This window comes from Garra rufa, chromosome 2, assembly GCF_049309525.1.
Source record: "Garra rufa chromosome 2, GarRuf1.0, whole genome shotgun sequence".
Lineage (NCBI taxonomy): Eukaryota > Metazoa > Chordata > Actinopteri > Cypriniformes > Cyprinidae > Garra > Garra rufa.
In genome coordinates, this window is record NC_133362.1 from 13,499,215 (window position 1) to 13,510,917 (window position 11,703).

Sequence of the window (11,703 nt, forward strand, 5' to 3'; positions counted from 1 at the left end):
CCTGTGTGGGACTTCCCCGTTGGAGGGTGTTTGCTGTGAGGGAATTGTCAAATCTAATGAATTAGGTTCCTGACAGGAAGAGACAGAAACGTTTGGCCTGCGAAAGGGTCGTGCTGATTGCTTTGAAGCCAGAGAGCCAAGTCAAATCTGCACTGCAGAATCACTTTGTCAAATCGGATGTGAAAGGTTAAGTTAAGCGGACCATAGGACTAAACGCACCTCTCTGTCTGCATTATTTTCAGTGCTTCAATGAAACTAACGCAGCGGACTGTTTTCGAATCACAGCTATAATCAAATCAGCACCACTGACTTCACAGTTACACGGAGCCACTGAATGAGTCACTTCTATCAAGTCCCGACTAGATTAGCACAACAACAGAGCAAGGAAGCCGCAGACATAAAGAAGTCATTTGTCATGATTGGTATATAATATCGCAGTAGGCTGTTAAAACCAGGTAACGAGGCAATATTTCAGCAGTTACACAGTGTGAACCGCACTGAGAATGTAATGCAGCTCATTTATCACAGAAAGAGGCAATATCATATTTTAATAATGGACACGAACACCTTCGTCCAAAACAGAATGTGCCCTAACAGCTAAATATTCAGTTAAGTTCATCAGTTGACAATTTCTCCAAACATGCAAACACCATGAATACACAATGAGCTAAAAACTCCAGCGGATTCAATACTCCACAGGTTCAATCACTCATGATAAGGCCCAGACAGTAAAGCTGAACATATCCAACATATATTATTATATTTTACACATAGTTTTTATGATCTAATGATCATTGGGGAAGGAAGGAAGGAAGGAAGGAAGGAAGGAAGGAAGGAAGGAAGGATAGACATAGAGTTGAGGTCAAAAGTTTACATACACTTTGCAGAATCTGCAAAATATTAACTTTTACAAAAATAAGAGGGGTCATACAAAATGCATGATATTTTTTATTTAGTACTGACTTAAATAAGATATTTCACATAAAAGATGTTTACATATAGTCCACAAAAACAAAAAAAAGTTTTAGAATTTATAAAAATTACCCTGTTCAAAAATTTACATCCCCTTGATTCTTAACCCTGCTGAAAAAACAGCTAAACCCAGCCTAGGCTGGTTGGCTGGTTTTAGCTGGTCAGCAGGCTGGTTTTAGAGGGGTTTTGGCCACTTCCCCAGGCTGGTCAGGCTGGTCTTAGCTGGTCAGGCTGGGAGACCACCAACTTAAACCAGCCTGACCAGCCTTGCAAAGCTGGGAGACCAGCTTAAACCAGCTAAGACCAGCCAACCAGCCTAGACTGGTTTTAGCTTTTTTTTTTTTTTTTTTTAGCAGGGAATACTGTGCTGTTACCTGAATGATCCACAGCTGTGTTCATGAATCCCTTGTTTGTCCTCAACAGTTAAACTGCCTGCTGTTCTTCAGAAAAATGTCACGTTAAGAGATGAGATCTGGGTCCAATTGCAGGGAAGAATGATTTAATTAACAAGAAACACAAATAAACAAACGAATAAACAAACCAAATCAAAAGGCCAACACGGCACACACAACAGGGTCTCGATAGGAGCAGGATACACATGAAAACTGAAGACTGGAAACAGAGACAAGAAACAATGCAGACTCATAAGAGTGGTGGGAGAATGAAGATTATAAAGACTGTGGTAATAGTGAACAGCTGTGGGAGAAACATGTGACATAATCAAAACAGGTGTACACAATCAGGGGAGTGAAAATGCGGGAGGAAGTGAAACAGCGACATCGTGCACTCTAAAAAGTGCTGGGTTAAAAAATAACCCAACCATAACCCAGCTGCTGGGTAACTATGGGACAGAACACGCGTTGGGTTGTTTTGACCCAAGTGCTGGGTTAAATCATTTGACCCAATATGCTGGGTTGTTTATTTGACCCAACCAGTGGGTCAGATTAACTGTGTTGCTGGGTTAAAAACTACCTAAATATTGGGTTATTTGTTGTCTAATTGCCTTGCTACCTTTATATTTACCAATAATAATATATAAATCACAAAAGAATGTAAAATTATTATTGTTTTTCTGTAATACAGTTACACAACACAAAAAAATGCATCTGTAAATGTCAATTTAATGAGTTTTCATATTTCTTTTTAATACAGTTTTCAAATAGGTGCAGCTGTCACACATTTTGTCCAACCCTTACAGACACAAATAACGGTTTTAGTAGATCAGTTTCTTTTAAACACAAAACTGTAAACAAGGCACACTATATTCATATTCTTTAAGTCAACATTGCAGCAGCAGAACACTCAAAAATGAATTATTACCAAATTAGAATCATTCCAAACATTATGCCATTAAAACTTAGCCAAACAAAGAGTCCACCAGACAATTCTTACAATTTAAAACATGTTACAAGTGGCCAAGAAAAAAAACTTTTGCCCTCAAAAACTTCACACATGAAGACTTATGTCCATCAATATGATATACTGCAAGCTGGAGAAATTCCCAGGCAACAAGTCCGCTTCAATGGCATGGCCTGGAACAATGGCGATGGCCTAAAAATGTCGTTGTCTCATCCCAAGGCTCAAATCCACCATGTTGGTCCCCACCTGTTAATTATACAGCATTTAGTCTTGCAACATAACTAACATTTTAAGTTAAGTGTATTTTATGAACATAAACATAGAGGCATGAAATAAATGCTCATTTTGCTTCTCAACTTTTCATACAGTTGTGGTCAAAATTATTAGAACACTAGTATTTTCACCAGCTAAATAAGGTTTTAAGTCAGTGATTTCTCTTTTGCTGTAGTGTGTCAGTAGGAAATATCGGTTTACATTTCCATTCATTTTGCCATTAATTGTGATAATCCAGTGACATTTTTGTTTGCACAACAGCCAGTGCTCCACACAGGATCTGATCTCATCATCATCCAGAAGAACTGTGACAGCGTCTCCAAGATGCTCCAAGAGACCTGCCTGCAAAGTTACAGTACTGTTAAGAGTTTTAAGCACTTGTCTAAAAATGTCATAAAATGATGCTGTCAAAAATAATGTCATAACTAAATGTTCTTTATCAGTTAACCTTGATTAACTAAATTAAATCAACATTTGGTTTGACCATCCTTTTGCGTTTAAAGCAGCTTTTGCCCTACAGTAGGTGCACTTGCACATAGTTTTTCAGGTAGCTTTGCAGGTAGGTCTCTTGAAGCATCTTGGAGACGTTGTCACAGTTCTTCTGGATTTAGTCTGTCTCAGTTTGTTCTGTTTCTTCATATCATTCCAGACAGACTGGATGATGATGAGATCAGATCTCTGTGTGGAGGATTGGCTGTTGTGCAAACAAAAACCTCACTGGATACACAATTAAAGGCAAAATGAATGTTTGGAAATGTAAACTGATATTTCTTACTGACACACTACAGCAAAAGATAACAAACACTGACTTAAAATAATTTTTTAGCTGGTGAAAATACTACTGTTATAATAATTTTGGCCACCACTGTGTTTATATATATATATACACCCTTATTAGAGCAGAAAACGTAAAACAAAACTTACAGGTTGTACGTCAATGAATGGCCTCCGGGATTCCGTGGTTGTGGGTCTGAAGACCTTTTATCCAGAGTGGGCAGGACTTTGAAAGCACTTTCCCCTTTAGCATCTAAACCATAGGAATAATATGCAAACTGTGAAACATATTTTATAATCAAAACAACAAACTGAAACCCTTTCATATGAAGATTTCTTCATTCCTTTAAATAATGCAAATTAATTCCCACCCTCATTCAACTACTGCAGGTTAAGTTTAGGTATGGGGTCAGATTCAGAGATGTAGAATATGCTCATGCAGAATAAGGCATCAGTTTGTGCTTCATAAGTACTAATTAACAGCCAATATACAAGCTAATAAGCAACTAGTTAAGTATTACTGTACCATTGTATTTACCAGTTGATGTGTGTCAAATACAGTTGCATATGTTTTTTATAGATTGACATATTATAAGAAAAAGCTTACCTTAAGTCATGTCACCTTATCCCTTGCTGAGCACTCGCAAGAATTAGGTCTGCAACTGTAGCCCAGTCTTCAAAAAGTCTGCCTCTGGATATAGCTTCCTAAAGTCTTGTGAAATCTGATAAAATCTGAAAAACAAATGTGGTTCAATAAGTTTAAGGTTTATACTGGTCTCCTAGTTTGTAATGCAACACAGGCATTCACTAAAATGCCGTTCACATGCCGCGCCTAAAAACGCGTGAAAACGCAAGACGCGTCGCTTTCTCATTCTTTCCAAAACGCAGCTTGCTCTCACATGGCGTCTGTCGTTGCTAAACAACCATGTCCCGTGCCTGGAAAAACGAGCTTCCAATACGAACGGCATCTACATCTGAAATAACAAACTTCAGTGCGCAAAAAACACGACATGTGAACGTCCGCATACACCACGAGAAATTAAGTCTAACTTTACATACTGTAGCTAAGACAACATTACATTTAAGTAATAAACAATAGTACATACCAGTCATATTGTGGTTTAACATTATTAAAGTAAGGGACATAGCGTTTTAGCTAATGCAGATAAGTTACCTCAAGGAAAAAAGCGCGAAAATGCTCAACATAAAACATATGGATCTATCGTTGGATTCGGCACGTCGCAGACATTTACTTGAAAAAATATGCCCTTAAAAGATACATTTTTGTATGGAATTATCTAATTTTGACAAAACATTACAAAGCCATACAGTATGCAGACAGTAAAGGAACTTACCCCCGTATTTCTGACCTACTCTTTCCATAAGGCGTTAAAATAAAGGCCATGTGTATACTGTAAGTTATACAAATAACACTACACACACACACACACACACACACACACACACACACACACACACACTTTATATAACAATAAAGCGATTGTTGAGGCAAAAAAGTACATCGCTAGGGCTAGGCTGCTTAAGTTACAACGTTCGTCATTCACGGAATAAAATGCCAACCCCGCACAGCGACATATCAAATATTGCATTAAACAGTGAAATCAGTGTGCTCTAAAACACAACTTATTAAAAATAAAGGTAAATAATGATATAATCATATTAATTTACCTTATAATCCTGCTTGCTGCGAGGTGCGTGACCGCCTTGGCAAGGAGACGAGTGAAGAATCCAGAATGTTCGATGAAGTGAAAAAAATAAACAAACCGGTTGGGTCAAAATAACCCAACCCAGGTGTTCATAGTGAAAGAACCCCTTATAGTCCATTTGACCCAGCATGATCAACCCAACTGTGTGTTTACAGTGCCTCAAACAACCCAACATTTTGACCCAGCACAATTAACCCAGCAATGTGTTTACAAAAATAACCCAGCACTTTTTAGAGTGTGTGGAGAAGGGAAAGGCTGCAGCCCAAAGTCATGAAAAAATCCTTCCGGTCCCAAAAATTCTTTGGTTTTTCAGCATTTTTCTGTATTTTAACCCTTTCCAACTATGGCTGTATGGTTTTGAGATCCATCTTTTAACACTGCTGACAACTGAGGGACTTACATGCAACTATTAGAGAAGGTTCAAACGCTCACGGATCCTCCAGAAGAAAAAAATGGGGTGTAAACTTTTGAACAGAATGAAGATGAAACATTTTTCTTATTTTGCCTAAATGTTTTTAATGTGTTAATAATGTTTTATGTTTTTAATGTTCGCCTATTTTTTTCATTTAGTACTGCCCTTTAGAAATTACAGAAGATACTTATATGTTTCCCAGAAGACAAAGTAAGTTAAATTTAGCTCTGATCTTCAAATTCAAAAAGTTTTCACACCCTGGCTCTTAATGCATTGCGTTTCCTTCTGAAGCATCAGTGAGAGTTTGAACTATCTGTAATAGTTGCATATGAATCCCTCAGTTGTCCTCAGTGTGAAAAGATGGATCTCAAAAGCATACAGTCATTGTTGGAAAGGGTTCAAATACCAAAAACATGCTGAAAAACCAAAGAATTTGTGGGACCTGAAGGATTTTTCTGAAGAACAGCAGGCAGTTTAACTGTTTAGGATAAACAAGGGACTCATAAACAACTATCACTAAACACAAAAAACACACAGCTGTGGATCATTCAGGTAACAACACAGTATTAAGAATCAAGTGTATGTAAACTTTTGAACAGGGTCATTTTTATACATTTATTTAACTTTTATTTTCTCTTGTGGACTATATGTTAACATCTTTTATGTGAATTATCTTATTCAGTTCAGTACTAAAAAAATAAACATGCATTTTGTATGATCCCTCTTATTTTAGTAAAAAAGTTAACATTTTGCATGGTGTATGTAAACCTTTGACCTCAACTGTAATCACCCTAGTCTCCTCAACTCTTAGCTTCATTTAACATATTTCAATTATTTTCAATTCAGTTCATTTTAATACAGATTCTTTCTAGGCCTGCCTATAAGTATAACATCAGTCTTTTAGCTTAAAAATTCTTAAACATTCTTCTCAGGCACAGTGGGTCACACGCCTGTCCAGAACTTGACGCCTTGTGACCCTACAGGGCAGCACTAAGTTCAACACTCATTGTAATTCACTAAACGTGTTGAATCCCACCGCAGAGGCATGTGCTGTATCTCTGTAATCTGTCACTAAATAAACCAAGTCAAAAGCCACAAGTAAAAAAAGGCAGAAAGAATGAGGCCATTAGAAATAAACAGGTTCCTTCCTAAAGCTTAGGAGGTGACAAAAGCCAAAACAAAAGCATGAATGAGAATTATTGCTAAAAACTAAAATGTTATATTTGGACAACAAATAGTTTGTCACTGGTAAAAATTAATTTTCTGGATGGGAAGGTGTTTTATCATGAACAAAATGAACAATTATGAATGTATGAATAAACTCACTGAAAACGCAAACAATTCCTGACAAGGTTGTCCATGCATCATTATAAATGAATGACTTTCAGCCACTTTGTCACTACGAATACATGTCAGTGAACGCCCCTTTACTTACACTAGAATATAGGCTATACTTGATAAGCAAATATCAGTAGCCTACTAGGTATTAGAAAATCAGTTGAAATACATAGGAAAAGAGCTGATGCTTAACCCATAATTGTATAATCCTCTATTGGCAATTTCAAACACAGTTTAAAAATAAATTGTAAAGAATTGAGACAAAGTGAGATGCAACATGCTCTTCCTGTGAGGACACGTGCATCTGAGCATCATGGAAACACACAGAGACTCATCTGTCTGATGAGATCTAAGCTGGCAACACCATCATATACAGCAACATCATGAATTTTAATGAAATATTCTCCTGTGAAAAAAAGCCTCAGGTGTCAAAGTCTGAAAGGAAGATCTCAGCGAGAAAATCTTGAGGGTAATTCAATTTTGAGGTGTCACTGCCTTCTTAGACCTCTATGCAAATCCTCTGGATATTTTTAACTTGATTTTTTTTTTTTTCAAAATTTCCATTTTATGTCTTCTAAGCTTGCAGGGAATACAATTTACAACTTAATACAACAAAAATAAAAAATTAAATAAAATAGAAAAATTAAAATAACATTTGGGTAGAAGGGCTAAATGGCTGAGATTGGGAAAGCAGTGTATAAACTGTGAAAAGAAAAAACTGACTGTAAAAAAAAAAAAAGAGATTTGCTTGTCCTACTGTACAAAGAGTACAGAGGATGTTATTTCTTGGGTGTCACTGTTTTAAGAAATGTTTTTGTAATAGGATGAAGTCATGCGGTAACTCTACCGCTGGTAATAAAATAAGATGCTTGAAGCAAAACATTCTTTAATGTATTTTTGTAGTTTTTATTGGTTTTCAGATATAAAGGTACCTTTGTGACTCATATCATCTGAAGATTTTGGCCCCTCGGGTCAGGCAATTGAGGTCAGTAGCTGCTGAGCTACTAATTCGAAACATTTTGAAATGTGCCTCAGATTGCAGCATGACACAGTTCCTCAAAAGTAATGAATAAATCATAAACAGCAACGACAGGGTGGGAGGACTTCCCTGCTTCTCAGAAACCCCAGAGAATCAATTAATCCTGATTACCAGCCCAACCATTTCCAACATCGCTCTCCAAGAGGAGAATGTGAGCCAAAGCATCAGCTAGTCCAGTGTGCAATATTTATCAACTAGATTTCTACATTTTCAAATGAAAACGTTAGCGGTGCTTGCTTGTGTATGGCTGCTATTCGGAGCATATCTAGCACATTTCCAAGCGGCCTTCTTTCCCTTCTAGCTACAACTGTGTGTACGTTTTTTGATTTATTATTCTGGCACGTAGCATTTGATTAAATTCTAAATTAATCAAACATGGTTCAAGAAAAAGAGATTCTCACATGCCAAATGAACAACCTGTTTTTCATCACTTCCAATCCGCTTTGGTTCCATGTCTGGCCGCCGTAGCTTTTGTGGTGTGGAATGGTGTTGAATTATTGAAGGGGAAGAAAAGATCCTTCTCAGAAGTAAGTGAAACTGCTATGGCAGCCAGCAAAGTGCAACTCAAGAGAGCTTGAATTATGAAAACTTTACTACAAACTCCAAACAAGTATGCATCTGCTGCTTTCAACCAACTTGGGACAAACAAAGCCTGAAATGCCTAAATTAAGTAATGGTTTACTTTCTAAACAAATGTATCAAAAACAACTAGCCTGGCTAACGCCAGACCACGTTATGACTTCGTCATGATTCGTGGTCTGGGAACCACGTTCATTTTCTCGTATTTGAGGCGTGGTTTACGAATGCCCAGAGGCGTTTATTGGGCGCTACGAATGTCTATCAAATGCGCCTGTGCGTAGCTCATAGCCAATCGTTTCAATCATACCGGATGACGTATACAGAGCGATGGTTTAACGGCAAAAGTTGCTCCTTTTTCAAAATAAACTTGCGTTCTAAACTACTTAGAACACTATCTAAGGGGCCGTTCACATGTCGCGTCTTTTGCGCGCTAAAGTTCGTTATTTCAAATGTAGACGCGGGGTATGCACGCGCATAATGGAAGCGACGCGGTTGCGACGCGCTCGCGTTTTCCATGCGCAAGCTACACAGCGGTTTGGAAAGGAGAAAGCGACGCGCCTAGCGTTTTCCACGCGTTTTAGGCGCGACATGTGAACGGCTGCATCGAATGATAACTTGCTGCCATGCTGGATCCATAGTTATAAACAAACTGCTTCGGTGAGTCGCGACGCATAGAAGGCGTCATCGTCTTGCTGCTCCCTCCCCGTTCTGTGATTGGTTCCCTATCTGAGGTGAAAATTTGGTCCATGGTTTCCACGCTACCTTCCAGCATGAATAAAATCGCGCTGCGCGGAAGGCAGCATGGGGACACCCAGGCTAAAAAACAACTGTATTTTGAAGTAAATTAAAATTCCCTGATAATTTACTCACCCCAATGTCATCCAAAATGTTCATGTCTTTCTTTGTTCAGTTCAACAGAACTTAAGTTAAGGAAAACATTCCAGGATTTTTCTCCATATACTTTAATGGGAGCCAACGGGTTGAAGGTCCAAATTGCAGTTTCAATGCAGATTCAACGGGCTCTACATGATTCCAGCCAAGGAATAAGGGTCTTATGGAGCGAAGCAAGTGGTCATTTTCTACAAAAGAATACGAATACGTGAAGTCGAGCAAGTGTAAGATGAGCATTTGTGGTTAGTCACGTTGGAAAGGTCACACGTGACATAAGCGGAAGTACCAACTCAGTGTTTACAAAGCGTACTAACTAGGGATGGGACAATACACCTACCTCCCCATTCAATACTATCACGATACTTGGGTGCCGATACAATATGTGTTATGATTTTTTTTTAAAGAATTTCAATTCTACAAGTATTGTGATTCGATATTACTATTAGGCCTAGGACCATACGCTAGTCTGCCCATTCGAATGTTCAAAAAAATAAATGACTTCTTGAAATAAAATAAAATAAAATAAAGTGCTATGTTACTTTACAAACCGTTTTAGTCATGTTTAGTCATGTTTTCCTGGCAAAACAAATTTTACTCTGTTTACCGCAAAGGATATTTTAGTCATCCCATTAACAAATAATTCAAATTGGATCATTTTGGAGCTTTAAAGTGCTGGAAATAGTTATGTTAAATGCTGGAAAGTCATTAAAAAGGTGCTTGAATTTCTCTCTCAAAGGTTGTACAAACCCTGAACTGAATAATGTATTATTATTTCTAACACAACACCATGGTTATAGTTAGCAATAATACTTCTGGTTTTCTGACATAAGTCAGCGCTGTTTATAACAGAGAATTCTGGGCAGAATTCAAATGATTCTCACTAGATCTTATAGCAACTGTTTTCATTGTGCAGCAAATTCAAACACTTCTTTCTGGATCTCACAGCACTGTGCAGTAACAGTGTCGCAAAATCAACATGGCTTCCGAGTAAAGCTGTTTTCGGTCCAAGCTGATAAATGGTCTGTGCTGCGCAGCTAAAGCGTAGCATGGTTTAGTTTCACTTTCGTTTGTCGTTAGATGTTTCTCATATGCAACAGAAATGGCAGCGCTTATGAGTTGAACAACACAGTGGTCGTGCCAGAGCGACCACTCACAAAAATTAGTCCCACTGACAGAAAAAATGGTCGCAAAACATGTGGAGCCCTGAGAGAGCAAATGGCTCTGCATGCTTTCAAAATGCTCTCGCAGTACTTTGATGTCATACGCCGATCGTCTGCGCGGTGCTGCTTAAAGTGCAACACATTTATACATTTCGCCCACTGTTGGAATACAAGTGGTAACTTCTCCCATCCACCTTTTAGAAAAAGTTAAATAATTAAATATAAATCCATTCTGAGGTAAACCAATCGATTTTTAAATTGCTTTAAAAAGAATCACGATAGTTAGGTAAATCGATTTTCCCCCCACCCCTAGTACGAACAAAGGAAGTCAAACACCTTTTACAAAAAAAAAGCAAAACAAATGTTGGAAGATTTTGAAGTTGAAGGATAAAATAAGATAAACTACCTTTTCGAACCGCAGTACACAGCCTTCATGTGCTATCGTAATTATGGTAAATACCAAAATCCGACATCTAAATTGCACATGAACACCCACTCACGTTGTAATTTCCACTGGAAAGCTCGAAATTTTTTATGATACCCGAGTTGCCGAGATGGGATAAACTTTGACCTTTCAACATGGCGGACAGCAACGAAACTATACTGAATGATAAGCATTGCATGATGTTAAAAGTTCTCTGCTGTTTAGTTGGTTAGTTTGTAGCCCCCATAATGCTGGGGCATAAAGGATTTTAATAACGTCGCTATTTAAACGTAGTGTTGTCTTTAAAAATACCGTTAAGAGAAGATGCTAGCTTGTCGTGGCTCGCCTCCAGTAGGGTGCTGTGCGGTACAGTGTTCTGAAGGAGGCAATTTTCTCATGTTATTTTATTTGGTCTGTTTTACCAAAGTAGCATGTGTGGACAAATTGCGAGTCTGCCATGTTTCTCTTCACTACAACAACAAAAGCACCTGAACACGACACACTGGTAATTTCCACTTCACAAGTGAAAAGCATCATCTTTCCCATATCACATGAAGGCAGCAAAAGAACTAACTGCGCATGACCTTTCCAACATGATTACGTAATGCGTGCAATCACAGACAAGCATCGCAGAGCTAGTGGAAAACAAGCTTTTATGGCTAAAGGCCCATTCACACCAAGCACGATAACGATAAAGATAACAATAACGATAACTATATTTGCGCCCACACCAGTGAATGATAACTGTCTGTTTT

The 11,703-nt window shown here is 38.0% G+C and overlaps 1 long non-coding RNA gene across 1 annotated transcript; it reads right to left on the reverse strand.

The window, feature by feature from the left end:
• Positions 1-1,904: 1,904 nt before the first annotated feature.
• LOC141325092 (uncharacterized) lies at positions 1,905-5,290 on the reverse strand. The gene is made up of 4 exons (XR_012353724.1): positions 5,068-5,290; positions 3,986-4,110; positions 3,529-3,631; positions 1,905-2,577 (listed from the first exon to the last, which is right to left on the reverse strand). It is a non-coding gene; the product is annotated as an uncharacterized lncRNA (long non-coding RNA).
• Between the last annotated feature and the right edge of the window lie 6,413 nt (positions 5,291-11,703).